Consider the following 15406-nt stretch of genomic DNA (forward strand, 5'->3'; position numbering starts at 1 on the left):
CTCAGTGGCATTTGAGCCTATAATTAGTAGCCACAGCTATAGAATTGAAAATGTGGCTTGATTCATTATGCTGAAGGTCCTCTTCAACTTTCACCTGTGTCTGAGCAATGTATCTCAGCATAGACATAAGGGTTGCTGGGATCAGACCATCAAGGGAAATAGTTCCTAACCTTCCTCAGATTGTGATGGCCCCAAACCCATAATATTATTTTTATTGCTACTTCATAACTGTAATTTTGCTACTGTTATGAGTAGTAATGTAAATATTGGATATGAAGGATATCTGTTATTCGGCCCCCAAGGGGTCATGACCAACAGGTTGAAAACCATTGGTCTAGAATATCTCCCTGATGTGTCCCTCATGCGTAAGATGACCAAAGGTAGGTTCCTTAGCCTCTCTCACCTTCTTAGTCTCTCTCAGCCTCCATAAAATTTAACAGTGTCAGCATCATTGATGCTATTGTAGGCTCATTACAGGACACAAATGAGCTATTTAGGGGGAAGGACCTGAAAAAAGGAAGTGTCAGCACTTTTGCAGACCTCTTTCTAGTGAATGAACTTTTAAAATATAGCTAGTAAAAATCACTTTTTAAAACAGAGCAATTTAAATCACCAAGAAATTTTTAAGTAAATAGGAGATCTGTATGTCAATAAGAGCAGTGATATTTTTTTGCCATACTAGCTGCCCTGCTTGTTCATTTACCCATCCTAACTAGCATCATGTGCTAAATGTCTTACTCTAAGGTCTATGTCCTAGACAGATATAAACATCAAGATCAAGGCTACTCAAGATCAAGGCTACTCTATTTCTTATTTCTAGCAGAAGATACCATTTCATGCAACGTGTAGCAGAGTTCCAATAACTCTGTTTTCCAGGCCCTCCCTCATACCAACTTCTGGGATATGTCAGGCTGACAGCACAGAATCCCAGGGGGTGACTCTTTCTCCAGCTGCTCATGCAGGTTCTTTGCAGACAAGGCAAGTCAAGAAGTAAGGGACAAGTCATTCTTCCAAAGAGTTTTCATTAACCACACAAGGTAACATGTCCACACTCAGACCCAGGACAGATGCTATTCCGGGGATTAAAGGTAAGTCATCAGGAAAGTGCTTCACACTCTCACCTGGATTGCAGCAGAGGTGAGTAAGTGTACACCTGGTAGAGGGCACTATGGAATGATACGGACCTATGAAAACAGCCCAAAGATTTGGTGTTCTCATGCTAAGAACACCAATCAATAAAGTCAAAGACTTTGTGGGAGTTTAACAAAAGCCAGAGTCATGACCCAGACAGGTCTCTTGTCCTTAAAAGTCTGGAAGGGTGTGTGCCCATGTTCCAGGCTAGATATTCTTAGGGTTACAACCATTCTGCTTACCATAGGGAGGCCTGACAGTAAATTCACACAAGAACAAAAGAAGAAGCTACAGTGAGTCAAGGGAACACCTAGGGAAGCTCAAATAACAATGAAGCAAGCAAACAAACAAACAAATAACTAATTTTTGAAGGTACTGATGACTGTAGATGTCCATAGCTATGCCCTTTCAGGATTGAGCAGATTCACCCTCTGGGCTTCTAGACTTAAGGGTTAAATGCTGGTAACACAGTGAAATGCTGAAACAAGGAAGTAAATCCTAAGTCACACATATCCTGCAGTAGAGGATGAATATCATATAGCGAAATGGGGTCATGTTCAACTGTCACAGATAATATGAAGATCCAGAAGAGAATCCCAAAGTGACAGCCAATAAAGAAAAGACAAACCAAAGGGATAAACTAAGCAGGGACACAAGAAGTTATACAACACATGGGACGTAGGTTCAAAATTAATCTAGTCAGATAAGTAAACAAAATAAAACAAATAAAAGAGAAAAGAAAGCATAAAAGCCACAAAAATACAGATCAGTATACAATCTAAAGTGTCTATTTTGAACAGCATTACAACAACTAAAATAAGACATGCAGCTAAATAGAAAATGTTGGTTCCCATGAGAAGATGAATATTGAGTTAGCTGGATCTTCCTTCCTTCCTTCCTTCCTTCCTTTCTTCCTTCCTTATTTTCTTCCTTATTTCATTCCTCCCTCCTTCCCTCCCCCTTCCAACCTTCCTTCCATCCTTCCTTCCTTTGTATCTTTCTTCCTTCTTACCTTCTTTTATTTCCGTTTTCATCAACTAGATATTATCAATATGGAGACAAAAATTATCTTAAAAGAGGATGATATAGCAGCATCAAAAAGTAAGTGGAAATATGAACACTAGGACAGAAGAGAACTTAGTTGACAGCACACCCAGGGGATGTGAAGGTAGATAAATAGCAATTGCACATTTAACACCCAGTGAACAAAAACAAGAGGCAGAAATAGACCCTCTGATGTATGAAGAATCATGGGAGAGTGTCAGAAAAATAGAATAAGGGACAAATAAATAATGACCGAAATATTCTGAAAATTGATTTCAGAATGAATCAACAGATGGAATAGCTAACATGTTTATTTTAAACTTCAAGTGATCCTGACTTATATGCTTCAAAGCAAAAATGTTGAAAGTCAAAGATGAAAGGAAAGTGTTTGAAGCAGCAATACTCTAATGTGAGACTTGGCTGAATGATTCATCCACATGATCCACAATGTGTGCAGGAACTACACTAAAGACAGTGTTGGAATCTTCATAGGCATCATGGAAGACAGGAAGGACACAGAGATACTCAACGTAGTGCATGAAGCAAAGGCTATTATATTAGCTACTTTTCTGTTGCTCTGATCAAACACCATGACCAAAGCAATTAATAAAAGGAAAAGTTTATTTGGGTTTATTGCTCCAGATGGAGAAGAGTCCATTATAGCAGCAAGCAATATTCATGGTAGTAAAAACAGGGCAGAGAGATTGCATTTACAAATATAATAAATTACAAATATAATAAATTTACAAATATAGAGAAAGCAAGTTGGAATTAGGCAAGACAGACAAAAATCAAAGCCTATCTCTAGTAATGCACTTTGTCTGACAAGGCTGCACAACCTATGTTTCTTCAACATCTACTATCAACTAGCAGCCAAGTGTTCAAATGCTTGAGACTGTGGATACCATTTCTCATTCAAACTACCATATTCCAGCTCTTGGTCCCCATAAACTTGTGGCCGTATCATAAGGCCAAATGCACTTAGTCTTGTTCCCTATAATCTTGTGGCCATATCATAATGCCAAATGCATTTAGTCTAACTCCAAAGTCTTTGTACTCTTTTTAGTCCAACACTATCTAGAAATCCAAAGTCTATCTGTGACTCCAATCTCTTAATTGTAAAGCCCTGTAATTTTAAAAAGCAAATTACATAGTTCAAACATATAATAACAGAAAAGTACACATTACTTGGACTGGAAAGATGGCTTCGTGGTTAAGAGTACTATCTGATTTTCCAGAGGTCCTGAGTTCAATTACTGGCAACCACTTACATACATTATGTGTGTACACATATATAATATATTATATTACATATACCATTAAGAAGAAGCCTCCTTCTCATCTCTGGAATAAAGAGAAGAGTGCATTCAGTGTAAGCCTCTAATGTGTGAAAAATACCTGAAGGCATTTTATGTTCCCCATCAGTAACTAAGCACAAAAGGTGCTGATATATATATATATATATATATATATATATATATATATATATATATATATATATAGAGAGAGAGAGAGAGAGAGAGGGAGGGAGGGAGGGAGGGAGAGAGAGAGAGAGAGAGAGAGAGAGAGAGAGAGAGAGAGAGAGAGAGATTCCAATCTTTTGAATCCAATCCAAAAAGGAAAATTGGGAGCATGGGGAAAAATTAATGACTCAAAGCAAGAACAGAACACAAGAGATCAAACAATATATCTTGTAGCTCTATCTTCTACATCTTGTACTTCAATATCAAGAAGCCTAGATGGCCCTGCCCTCCAGCTTTGTTGTCTGAAGCACACATTTCTCCCTCAGGTGGAGTCCATTTCCTCTATGCACCTCTCCTTGCTGGATATCTCATCTAAATATGTTGGGGTCTCTCCACTGAAACCCAGGCTTTATTTACACAGCTTTGCACAACGGTTTCCCACTACCTCTTGCCTTATCAAGCATGCATGCATGCAGATAGTCCACTGTCACGTGCCATCTGGCTTCAGTGACTCTGAAATCCTGGAGGCAGAATTTGTGATTCTTTACACTTGTATCCTTCATACCTCTGAAGCCAGCTCCACATGGACAATACTGTTACACTCTGCCACCAACTTGGGATGGCTACCGGACCCCATGAGTCACATTAACAGCACCCTTTTTTGCTCAGTTACTTGGAAACATAAAATTCCTTCAGATCTCTTTCACACATTGGAAACTTACGCTGAAAGCCTCTCTATTCCAGTGATGAGCAGTAGGATTCTTCTTAATGGCACATGCCTCCTTATTTCCTTTAGCACAAGCCACAAGGCTTCCTTGTGCTGCTTTCCTCGGTAAACTGCACACTTTGTATTTTTTTGGTTATCGGCTTCCTTGTTTTAAATTTAGGCCTGTAAAATAATGATTCATAATAACGACACCACAGATTCAACATTATGCTGCGTTAAATTTTTCTCTGACAATGGAATTAATTACTTTCTAATTTAGTTTCAGCCAAGCTCTTAGAGCAAGGGCAGAGGACAACAAGTTATTTACCAGGGTATTACAGGAATGGCCTCTTGCCCAACTGAACTAGGCCTGCAGAGCCAGCATTTCTCCCAGCACTGTATTCCAGAATCCTATAAGGAAATACATCACATAATCCTTTTCATGCAAGAATGAACAAATGGAATAAAATAATGACAATTTATGGGTAGAGAAAATAATATCTTAGACACATGTCTGATAAAGTGTGTCATTTGGCATTTCAATTGTAATATGACATAAGCATCTTCTTTTTTAATCCTGTCTGTTTTGTGTCCAACCTAGAACAGGCTACTCTTGCCATGATGAAATACCATGACCAAAAGCATCTTTTTTTTTTGGTTCTTTTTTTCGGAGCTGGGGACCGAACCCAGGGCCTTGAGCTTCCTAGGTAAGCACTCTACCACTGAGCTAAATCCCCAGCCCCCCAAAAGCATCTTAAGGAGGTGTTATACTTATATGTCCACGTCACTGTTCAGCATCATCAAAGTCAGGATAGAAACTTAGGGCAGGAACATGAAGGCAGGAACTGATGCAGGGACCATGATTAGGGTTGCTTATTACTGGTTTGTTTCTCCTGGATTGCTCAGCCTACTTTCTTATAGAACCCAGGATCACCATCCCAGAAATTGCACTACCCACTATGGGCTCAGCTCTCCCACATCAGTCATTAATTAAATAAAATGTGCCTATAACCTGATCTTATAGAGGTATTTTCCCAACTGAGGTTCTCTGCTTTTAAATGGCTTTAGTTTTTTTTCAAGTTGATGTAAAACTAGCCAGGACCATGTCCTGTGTGCCTTTTGTATGGATGGTCTTCTCTTTCCCTAGATTGTAATTCTTCTAGAAGTAATACTTTGCCAAATAAAAAACCCAGTCCAAGTATGGAATATTTCCCCTTGAGTTATTGGTCTAAGTTGTCACAACAAACCCAAAACAATACAAGCTATGGGCTTGTCACTTTGTTACACACCAGAACTTGATAGGAAGACTCCATTACTAACAATACCACCCACTTTGGTCACAGGGTATGGAGAAATCAAGTGAGTGGTGACTAAGAAGCTTCCTTTTTACTGGCTATGGGGGCAGCTGGGATGCAGGGTCATCAATAGTTTTATTTTATGGCTGGGAGCAACACTAATTCAGTCTTTTTCTTAAAGAGAAATGAGCACCTGAGGGATGACCACGAAGACATAAACATCAGGCCAATGGAAAATCATAAGAAAACCAAGTACTCGAAAACCATGTTGGGTAAAGAAATAAAAACATGGGAAGAGAATTGAAGGTGGGAGAAAGGAAATTGAAAAGCTCAATAGTCGGGCTGGAGAGATGGTTCAGTGATTAAGATTACTGACTGCTCTTCGAGAAATCATGAGTTCAAATCACAGCAACCACATGGTGGCTCACAACCACCTGTAATGAGATTCAATGCCCTCTTCTGGATTGTCTGAAGACAGCTACAGTGTACTTATATAGAATAAATAAATAAATCTTAAAAAAATAGAAAAGCTCAATAGTTCAACTATAAAACACAAGAGACTGCTCAATAAATAAATTGAATCAAAGAGATAATAGAATATCACAGTTTGAGTAAGAATTGTTCACACAGAGTCAGAGATTTAAATGCTTAGTCACCAGAAAGTGACACTAGTAGGACTTGTGTCCTTGTTGGAGGAAGTGTGCCACTAAGGGTAGGTTCTGAAGATTCAGATGTTCAAGTCAGGTCCACAGTCTCTTTATGCTGACTACCGATCCAGATGTAGACTTTGAAACTACCTCTCCAGCACCATACCTTTTAGCATATATATATATATATATATATATATATATATATATATATATATATATATATATATACCTATTCCAATCAACTGGGACCAGGAAGCAAGCAGACATTGTTATTTTAATATCTAACAACATAGACTTCAAATTAGAACTAAACAGGAAAGATAAACAACACTTCATTCTACTTGAGGGAACAATTAACCAGGAATCTATCAGTAACTTAAATAAATATACACTAAACTCTGATGTACCCAATTATATTCATTAAAAATATAAAGTTGGAGTTAAAGACACATCAATAGTAATGACTTCAATACCCTGCTTTCTCCAATAGATAGGTCTTCTGGACAAAAGATAAACAGAGAAACATTAGACTGATATGACAAGTAGACGAATGTCAAAGAACATACATACTACTTAGAGGCCCATTGAAATATGCAAAATGAACTACCAAATCCTTAACGAATATAGAACAATTGAAATAATTTTATGCATCCTATATAATCATAAAGCAAATATTTATAGACCCAGCCACACCACCAACATTAAAGAAGTGATCAACTATGTGCATAGACCCATAAGAAATGAGACTAGTGAAATGGCAATAAAACAATTTTAACTAAAAACAAAATAGGTTCCTATTTGACTTAAAGCAGAATTCTACCAGAATTTCAAAAGTCTATTGCTATCTCATCTTAGATTATTCAAAAATATAGACACAAACAAAAGGAACATTTATAAATTCTATTAATCCAATACCACTATACTACCAAAACTGGTAAAAAGAAAAAAAAAAGCAACCCACAGGCAAATACCCTGATGATCACAGACTCACCATCCCTCAAGCATGTGCTAGCAAAGCAAGCACAGATATACATTAAAAATATTATCCACATGACCAACATGACTTTATCTTGGAGATTCAGGAATGCTTCAACATACATTAAATGTACATAAAGGCAAAAATCTCACAATCATCTTAATACATGTAGAAAAAGCCTTTCCCAAAATACCTTCATCGTCGTCATGGCAAAAGTCCTAGAGACAGTAATACTAGGGCGAATACACCTTAGTCTCAATATAACTATATGTATACACACACACACACACACACACACACACACACACACACATATATATATATATATATATATATATATATATATATATATATGCTACCCTAAAGGCCCTACCATATGCATCAATTAACCAAAAATAAGGACTCACAAAATGAAATAAACAAGTTTGTTATGCTGTGTGCCGAATATATGTCTAACACAAAGAAACTATAATTTTTATTTTTATTTTTTTTTATTAACTTGAGTATTTCTTATATACATTTCGAATGTTATTCCCTTTCCCGGTTTCCGGGCAAACATCCCCCTCCACCCTCCCCTTCCTTATGGGTGTTCCCCTCCCAATCCTCCCCCCATTGCCGCCCTCCCCCCATAGACTAGTTCACTGGGGGTTCAGTCTTAGCAGGACCCAGGGCTTCCCCTTCCACTGGTGCTCTTACTAGGATATTCATTGCTACCTATGGGGTCAGAGTCCAGGGTCAGTCCATGTATAGTCTTTAGGTAGTGGCGTAATCCCTGGAAGCTCTGGTTGCTTGGCATTGAGAAACTATAATTTTTTTAAATTGTATAGGATGTAGACAGCAACAGTTTTAAAATAAAATTTGGACCATAAATAATCAAGCTAGAGTAAAACAGACCTTTTGCTATATAGAGCAAATGTAATAAATAATTTCACACTTGTGTACAAAATAAAATAGTAACTGTGCCAATAGAAACCATAAGAAATCTGAAGAAAGAGTCAAATCAAGAGTTTTTCACACCACTGTGCTCTAAGACTGGTTAAAAAATTATAAAATATATACGCTTAAATAAAATCTCAGTAAAATAAAAGCTCTGCAATTATTATTACAGAAAATAAGGAGACAAAATTTGAACTCGAAATAATAGGAAACATAAACTTCAAATAACGTTGGTACCCATGAATATTAAACACTGGGAATGAGGGGAGCTCAGAGAGTTCGATCAAATAGAAAACTTTTTGAATATTGGAGTGCTGCCTGAAGCTGATGTGCTACTTCTCTCACTGCACATGGACACTGCCCACTGCCCACTGCACACTGCACACTGCACACTGCACACTGTGCCCTGTGCACTGTGCACTGCGCACTGCACATCTTGTTTTCATTCAGGAGGGCTGAGACAAAAGGACCCTTCATTCCAGGCCAGCCAGGAGCTAATTGGATAATTCCAAAATCTCCATTAAACATTTCCATGTCAAAAGACTGGTATCAAACATAAACATAGAGATCTATGGGATAAACTAAATGAATAATTAATGAAAAATATAACATCAAATACTTATTAGAAATGAGAAATGAAAGTAAGTTGATTAAAATGCCAACTGGAAGGTTGAAAAGAGAAAGAAACACAGAGTAAGAAATACAAAATGAAATAATGAGTTATGTAACGTAAAACTAGTATTTTGAAATCCTTTTATAAAATCTTTAAAATATTGGTATTATGCCCAATCAAGACAAAGAAGGAGAAAATAAAACACCAAAACTGGAATACAGCTAGTGCAGGATGTGCATTAAACCACAGGAAACCTTAAAACTAGGAGGCAGCAGCTGAATGAAACTGAAGATGATGAATTCAGTGATTACTTAGAAAGTTTATAGATATCAATGTTGAGTTTTCATTTGCTACTCTACTTTTTTCTATATTCTGTTAATATGTTGAAATCACGGCTAAAGGTAATTGACAATTAAGTTCATCAAAGATACCTGTTTTGTTTTGTTTCTTAATCTTTGTGAATCAACAGCCTCTGCTGTGAAATTTGTACATCTGCCAGTATACTTTGAATATAAAAATATTTATGTTTGCATAGGAAGCTCTATGTGCATGCGGCCTGAGGAGAACCTTTGGTATCATGCCCCAGTAGCTGTCCACCTAGTTTTTTGAGGCAGGATTTCCCAAAGCAGGATTTCTCTGATGAGTTAAGCTGGATGTCCAGTGAAGAGCAGGAATCTGCTGATCTCTGCCTCCCCAAGCCCATTCCACTGTTCCAAGCTTTTAGAGGTATACTCTGGGAGTGAAACACCGGTACTCATGCTTGTGGAGTAAACTCCATCCTCAGTGCTAAAATTCCTCGGAAATTCCATTTTATTCCTGGAAGATTGTTAAAAGCCCACAGTGGAGAGTGATTAGAGCAAATGTTACTGCTGATCATTTGAGCCTTATAGTGCAGCGTAATCATACTGTTGGATTTCTTTCCTCTTTGCCACATCATGGAGAGCTGCCAAGACAGTGACTTATGTCCTCTCTTGTCATATTCAGAGAGCAGTAAATCACGACTCATACTCTAGAGGGGGAATAGTAGAGGGTGAAGAGCACCAAAGAGTCTGTTCACTGCCACATGAGCCTGTACTGCAGGAAAAATGACTATTTATCGGAAGGTGCTAAAGATAGCAGTCAGGGAAAAGCAGAACTTATCTACCCTGATAGAACATCATGCATCAAAATAAAGCCCAAATGCAATAGAAACACAAGCACACATATGAAACAATTCAGATACTGGATAAAAATATGAAAGCATGTCTGAAAAACTGACTAGAGAATGGTCTTTTTACTATATTAATAATGCTTAAAAATAGGAACAGGAAAATAAAAGGACAAACCTGAAAAAATACTTACAATTTACCTAATAGAAAAAGATTTATTATCTTAATGTATAAAGAACTCTTAAAAGCTCAGAAAAGGAAAAAAAAGGAATCAACAGAATAACCCGTAGGCAAAGCAGATTAACAGAACTGTAGTACACAGCATAAAGAACACGCAAAGTAAATTATTTTGATTCCTGGTGAAAGAAATTCACAGTAAAACAACATTGGTAAAAATACCCACTCTGCACTCACCGAAGTGACACTAATCAAAACCTTAAGGATGCACTCTTGTTGGCAGGGCTGCTGAGAATCGTGCCCTGGGTGGAAGCTGGCAACATTCCGCAGAGTTGCAGATTCATTTACTGTGCTACTCAGCCAGCTTGTCTGGAGACTCACTTCAAAATTCACACCAAGTACAAAACAGCACACTGCCATGTCTACGGCTCTAGCATTAGGGTAATAGAAAGCCTGGAGCCCAAGGAGAGGGCTGCATGTATTATTTAACTGAGTGAACTATGAAGTGAAATTTTACAAAGAGCTCTGATGTTTATTTGAAGTGATCCTTGGATGCATTAAGGACAAAAAAGCAAGGAGAGAAGATTCAACTAAGACGCTTGCTTTTGTATTCTGAAAGTAATCTTTTATATACCACCTTTGCAGAAGTAACCATTTTGTAACAGCATTTGCTTATTTTACACTGAGCAAGGCTCTCTTGTCCTCTTATATTTTATCTTACTTTTTTGTCCCCTGAGGCTGGAGCATAATAGGTGGTTGGGAAATAGCTATTCCACCTCTCTCCCTCCCCCTCCTTCCTTCCCTTCCTTCCTCCTTTTCTCTTCTTTCAAGAATTAGACAGTTGCTTTGAGGACCATTTTCTGACTGGCTTGAAAAATAGAATTTCCAATTTTCTGAGAAACCGCCATACTGATTTTTTTTGTCTATACTGCTCCACTATGGTCACAGCAACTTTCATAATAGCCAGAAACTGAAACCAACCCATTTGTCCCTCAACCAAAAAATAGATACAGAAAATGTGGCTCATTTATAAAAAGGAATATTATTCAGCTACTAAAATCAAAGACAACATGAATTTTGCAGGCAAATCGATGGAACTAGAAACTATCACCCTGAGTTAGGTAACCCAGTCCCAAAAGCACAAGCACAGTATGTTCTCCCTGATAAGTGGATATTAGTCAAAAAGTACAGAATACCCATGACATACCCCACAGACCATAAGAAGTTAAACAAGAAAAAAGGCCCAAGTAAGAATGCTTGATATCCACTTAGAAGTGGAAACAAAATAGTTATGGGAGGTAGAGGGAGGGACATCAGTGGTAAAGGGGAAAGGGTAGACAATGGGGGGGGGTTAAGTATGGAGAGAGACAGGAGAAAGGCTCAGAGAACCAGGAAAATGAATGGAATTCTGCAGCTGATGGAGGTGAGGTGTGGGGAAAATCTCCAAGGAAGGCCCAGAGACCTGGGATGGAGAAAGCTTCCAAAAATTAACACAGGTGACCTTAGCTAAAACACCTAAGAGTAAAGATATAGAACCTGAAGAACCTACCTCCAGCAGTTAAGCAGGACCCCCAGGGAAGGGATGGGGACACCAATTCACCTACAAAATTTTTGACCTAAAATTGGTCCTGTCTAAAAGAAATGCAGTGACCTGATCTTTGACAAAGAAGCCAAAACCATCCAGTGGAAAAAAAGACAGCATTTTCAACAAATGGTACTAATTCAACTGGCAGTCAGTATGTAGAAGAATGTAAATTGATCCATTCTTAGCTCCTTCTATAAAGCTCAAGTCCAAGTGGATCAAGGACCTCCACATAATTCTAGATACACTGAATCTAATAGAAGAGAAAGTGGGAAAGACATGAGCACAGGGGAAATCTCTTGAACAGAAGACCAATGCTTTATGATCTAAGATCAACTATCAACCTCATAAAATTGCAAAGCTTCTGTAAGGCAAAGGACACTGTTAATAGGACAAAATGGCAACCTACAAATTAGGGAAAGGTCTTTACCAATCCTACATCCAAGAGAGGGCTAATATATAATGTATACAAAGAACTCAAGAACCTAGACTCCCAAGGACCAAATGACACCATTAGAAAATGTGGTATAGAGCTAAACAAAAAATTCTCAACTGAGGAATACCAAATGACCATGAAGTGCACCTAAAGAAATGTTCAACATCCTTTGTCATCAGAGAAATGCAAATCAAAACAACCCTGAGATTTTGCCTCATACCAGCCAGAATGACTACGATCAAAAACCCAGGTGACAGCAGATACTGGCAAGGATGTGGAGAAAGAAGAACATTGCAATGTGAATGCAAGCTGGTACAAATCACTCCAGAAAACAGTCTGGCAGTTTCTCAGAAAATTGGAAATAATTCTACGTGAGGACCCAGCTATACCACTCCTGGGCATATATCCAAAAGATGCTCCAACATATAACAAGGTCACATGAGCCACTATGTTTATAGTACCCTTATTTATAATAGCCAGAAGCTGGAAACAACCCAGATGTACCTTGAGTAATGGATACAGAAAATGTGGTACATTTACACAATGGAGTGCTACTGAGCTATAAAAAACAGTGACTTCATGAAATTCACAGGCAAATGGATGGAACTAGTAAATATCATCCTGAGTGAGGTAACCCAGACACAACACAGAGGGTATGTATTCACTGATAAGTGGATATTAGCCCAAAAGCTTGACTACCCATGATACAGCTCACAAACTATATGAAGCTCAAGAAGAAGGAAGACCAAAGTGTGACTGTTGCAGTACTACTTAGACAAGGGAAGAAAATAATTACAGGAAGTAGAGGGAGGGACGGATCTGGACGAGTAAGGGGAGGGAAATAAAAGGGGAGCAGCATCAAGTGTAGAAGGAGATGGAGAGAAGTTCAGATGGTCAGGAAATTAAATGGCGGTGTATAGCAGTGGGGGATGGGAAACTGTTGATAGTCACTAGAAAACCCCAGGTGCCAGGGAAGCAAGATGTTCCCAAGACCCAACCAGGATGACATTAGCCAAAAATCTGTAGAGACCATATCCAGTGGATAAGCACAGCTCCCAGTTAAGGTATGGGGCTATCCATCCATCTCAAGAATTTTAACCCAGAATTGTTTCTGTCTAAAGAAAATAGAGGTACTGAGTGGAACGGAGACTGAAGGAAAGACCATCCAGAGACTGCCCTACCTAAGGATCCATTCCATCTGCAGACCCAAACCCAGACTATAACTGATGCCAAGAAGCGCTTGCTGTCAGAAGCTTGATATAGCGGTCTCCCGAGAGGTTCTGTCAGCATGGCCAATACAGATATGGATGCTTGCAGCCAACCATCGAACTGAGCATGAGGACCCCAAGGGAAGAGTTAGGGGAAAGAGTGAAAGAGCTGAAGGGTTTACACACGGACAGACCCATAGCTCCAGCTGCATATGTAACAGAGGATGGCCTTGATGGGCACAAATGGGAGGAGAAGCCCTTAGTCCTGCCAAGGCTGGACCCACCCTCCATTGGGAATGTAGGGGAATGTCAGGGTGGGGAAGGTGGAAGAGGTGGTGGTTGGGGAAGGGGAACACCCTTATAGAAGAAGGGATGGGATAGGGGGCTTATGGATGGAAACCAGGAAAGGGGATAACATTTTAAGTGTAATAAAAAATATTCAATAAAAAAAAGAAAAAGAAAAGAAACCTTTATGTAACTGGCGGTGGGGAGTTGAAGGGGATTGCAACCGCATAGGAAGAACAACAATATCAACTAACTGAACTCCTCAGAACTCTCAGGGACTAAACCACCAACCAAAGAATACACGTGGAGGAGCCCCATGGCTCTAGCCTCAGATGTAGCAGGGGATTGCCTTATTTTTCATCAATGGGAGGGGGAAGCCTTTGGTCCTGTGGAGACTCAATGCTTCAGCATAGGGAGATGCCAGGGCGGTGAGATGGGAGTATATGTGTGTGAGAACCTTCATAGAGGCAGGGGGAGGGGGAATTGATTAGGGAGCTCACAGAGGGCAAAGCAGGAAAGGGGACAACATTTGAAATGTAAACAAATAAAATAACCAGTTTGTAAAAAGAGGGAAAAAGAAATGCAGGGACAAAAATGGAGCAGAGACTGAAAGAATGGCCAACCAGTGACCGGCACAACTTGAGACCAATCCCATGGGTAGGCACCAGTCCCTGATGCTATGTTCTGCTTGCGGATGGGAGCCTAGAATAGCTGTCTTCTGAGAGACTCTACCTAGCAGCTTACTGAGACAGATGCAGATTGTGACAAACACTGGAGGAAGGTCCAGTACCCCTCCAAGAGAGTTAAGGGAAGGATTGGAGGCCCTGAAGGGGATGGTGACCCTACAGGAAGACCAACAGTGTCAATCAGACACCTAGATGCTCCCAGAAGTTGAATGACCAACCAAAGAGGACACAGGAACTGGCCTGAGGCCTGGCACATATGTAGCAGAGGGCTGCCTTGTGTGGTCTCAGTGGGAGAGTATGCACCTAATCCGCTAGAGACTTGATACACCAGCGTGTAAGGGTGATACTCCAAGGTGAAAGGGAAGGGGGAAGGGGAGAACTCTGTGAGGAGGGCCTGGGGCTGGGAGCAGAATTTGGGAATTTTATTAATTAATTATTTAATTAATAAAAATAATAGAATTTATTTTATACCTCCCCGTTTGTATTCCAATCATGTGTAATGAGTCTCTTCAGAATCTACAACAGCCTGGTGCCAGTGAAAGGATTTTCCACCTTCCCTGGGTTGCTTGGCAACACCACTCAGCAATTTGCTTCATTGCTCCCATGTGCACTGCGTATCATTGGTCTAATTGGTATCTCAAAAACAGAAGCTGCAGAAATCATTTATTCTCTCTACACACCTCGTTGGGAAAATCCCTCCTCTCACTCAACATTTGGAATAGTGCTTAGCATTGTTACCACATGTTCAGTGTGCAGGAAGTCATAATGCTCCATAAAGATTGCTTTGAAGTTTAAAAGGGTTACTTTATCTATGTTATGTGTTATGCAACGTGTAGATGTCATCCCAGATCAATGCAGCAGAAACATGCTAACCAACCCAAACCAAAACAATGCTTTATTTTGTGTTGCATACAGGTGGCTGTATGAAAACAACTGCAATGTGGTAATCAATAAACCAATCTGCTTCAAAGAAGTCACCATTTATAACTTCATGTACTATACATGTTCAAATATGTATGTATTTTGTTCTTATATTACCTTTTTCATACGTATGTACATATATGTAGTCA

The sequence above is a fragment of the Rattus norvegicus genome, chromosome 1 (genome assembly GCF_021556685.1).
Source record: "Rattus norvegicus strain SHRSP/BbbUtx chromosome 1, alternate assembly SHRSP_T2T, whole genome shotgun sequence".
Lineage (NCBI taxonomy): Eukaryota > Metazoa > Chordata > Mammalia > Rodentia > Muridae > Rattus > Rattus norvegicus.